Raw genomic sequence first — 2,872 nt, forward strand, 5'->3', positions numbered from 1 at the left:
ATGTTCCCCACGTGCCCGACCACGAATGACGCGCCTGACGAGCCAACCGAAGCCTGCCACGTCGCCCCATGTTCCCCACGTCGTTAGCTTTTGTCTCCCACGGCTGAACACCATTTTCCTCACTTTGCACCTATTTTTCAGCCATTTTTCCCACTATATTGTACACGATTTTTCACATTTTGAGTCCTATTTTCACTATAAATAGAGGACAAAATGTAGGGAAAAATCATTAGATTGTGGAAGGGAAGAGTAGAGAGTATTGGAGAGAAAAACACTTATTTTTCCTATTTTTCTTTTACATTTTTGTGAGTGAAAACAATGCCTATTTTAGGCTAAATTCTCTTGTGGAAAGGCTAGAGTGGAGTTCATGTTTAACATTATATTTTTAATATATTGATTCTTTATTTTGTTCTTCATTTCTATATATTTGTTACAATTAAATTTATTTTCTTCTAATTTTTATTCTAAATTTATTATTATCTTTTACATAAGTCTAGTCATGTTCTTCTTATGTAATTTAGGTTTTTAATTTAATTTAGGATATTTGTTATATTATATGCTTTGTACTGCATTCTGCCATTGGTATTTTGTCGCTCTAAGGTATATAATATGATAGGTTTTTAAAATTAGAAGTTAGTATAATTTAATTAAAGAACATATTTTAAGGTGGGCTTTATTATATATATTTTCCAACTATAATTAATGGTGTAGAATTATAGTTGAGTAGAATGAATCAATTTTATTAAAATGTATATATGTTTGCATGAATGAAACTTATGCCTTCCATACTTTCTTTTTTATTCTAATTCCTCGATTTTATTCATTTAATGTTTATATTCTTTTTCAAATTTACATATTTCCAAAGTTTATTATTTTTAATTTACCAATCTTTCTTTTAATTTTGTATTTTACCTCTCTGTGGATACGACATAGCCCGATTACTACTGCGACCGCTTAGGAGTTTATAGGGCGATATTAATTTTTGGCGCCGTTGCCGGGGAGGTAATTCTACAATTAAAGGTTTGCACAGTAAATTATTTTTTTTCTTTATTTAAAAAAAAGTAGTATAATTTTCAATTTCTCTTTTATTTTATTTTTCCTTAGTAATTTTTTATTTTTTTATTTTTAGGTTTAGAATTTTATTTTTTTAGATTTAGGTTTTTTTCCGAAAAAAAAGAGCATAAAATTTTAAATCATAAAATTAAAAAAATAATAAAAATAAAAAATCAAACAAAGTATTGAGAACATTTGTGTAATTTTGGAAATTAGTAAAAACCAAACTTGTTCCGTCTTAGAAAAATTGGTTCTTAAATAAGGTCTGTGTTAGCGTTGCCCTCCAATCTTTTCTAAGAACCTCGGGGAGTTCTAGAAAAGCTCTTGGGCCTAAAGTGGTACCTTGGCAGCCTTTCCAATTGGCCTGGGAACATTTTTGTGTATACTTATTATATTATTACACACTTGCGCTTATAATACTTACAAAATAATAAAAAATATATATATTTATGCCACGAAACAGAGACGCACTAGGGAGATTTGTGAGACAACAAGTAGAAACTTTAAAAAACTCTCCTAGTTCGTCGTTTTCATCCATTCGTTCAAACACTCCCGATTCACTGAGACTTCCTGAACCACCCACGATGGTTCATCAAGATGAAGTTCAACCAAGAACGCTACAGGATTATTTACATCCTACATGCACAACCACACCTTCATGCATAATGTATCCTAACAATATGCCAAATTTCAATTTCAAACCCGGCATGATTAACCTCTTACCAACCTTCCATGGGTTGGAAAATGAGAGTCTGTACGTGCATATAAAGGAATTCGAAGAGGTGGTGGCTACATTCAACAACCGAGCTGATGTCACCAACATTGTGAGATTGAAATTCTTTCCTTTCTCACTCAAAGACAAAGCAAAAAGCTGGTTGTATTCCTTAAGGCCCAGATCTATCGGAACATGGGACGAAATGACAAAAGCATTCTTTGCCAAATATTTCCCACCCCATAAGACTAGCAGCCTTAAGAGGAAAATCTCTACCTTCATCCAGAAAGACCATGAAACTTTCCATCAGGTCTGGGAGAGGTTTAGAGATTTGATAAATCAATGACCACATCATGGATACGAAAGCTGGCGTCTAATCAGTTATTTCTATGACGGTCTCACAACCGGACAAAGACAATTCGTACAAATGATGTGCAATGGCGAATTCCTTCAAAAAGATCCCGATGAAGCTTTCGAGTACCTCGACGATCTTGCTGAAAAGTCCTACACATGGAATGGACCGAGTCCTATGGACAAGCCACGATCAACTGGAATCTACCAATTAAGGGAAGATGACAACATCAAAAGCCAAATTGAATCATTGAGACAACAATTCGAGGCTTTCAAATCTCAAGAAGGTAGAGGAATCCACATGGCTGCAAAGGTAGAGACATGAGATCCATGCTTCATATGTGGAGGGACGGAACATCAACCGCTAGAGTGCCCAACTCTTAGTGAGTTAAGAGGAGGAAATGAGGAACAATGCAATGCTTTAGGGGATTACAAGAAGCCTTATAACCCTTTCTCAAACACTTACAATCCTGGTTGGCGCAACCATCCAAATTTCAGCTGGAAGGATTCGAACCAAGCATCTGGAAACCAATGGAGGCTTGAGCAGCAACAACCACCAAAATCATACATTGCTCCTCAAAATAACATGCAGTCAAGTAACTTTCTTGAGAATACTTTGCAAATGCTTGCGTAAACTCACATAGCCTCAACTCAAGAACTCAAATCTTGTTTCACACAAATGGTAGAGGAAATGAAGGACATGAAAATCCAAATGACAAAGTTAAACACTACTTTGGCGATTCAAGATCATGGGAG

The 2,872-nt window shown here is 34.8% G+C and overlaps 1 non-coding gene across 1 annotated transcript; it reads right to left on the bottom strand.

Annotated features, from left to right (window-relative positions):
- Positions 1–2,018: 2,018 nt before the first annotated feature.
- On the bottom strand, positions 2,019–2,125 carry LOC133820553 (small nucleolar RNA R71). The gene has a single exon (XR_009886959.1). It is a non-coding gene; the product is annotated as a small nucleolar RNA R71 (small nucleolar RNA).
- Positions 2,126–2,872: the final 747 nt, after the last annotated feature.

Source organism: Humulus lupulus, chromosome 2 (assembly GCF_963169125.1).
Source record: "Humulus lupulus chromosome 2, drHumLupu1.1, whole genome shotgun sequence".
Lineage (NCBI taxonomy): Eukaryota > Viridiplantae > Streptophyta > Magnoliopsida > Rosales > Cannabaceae > Humulus > Humulus lupulus.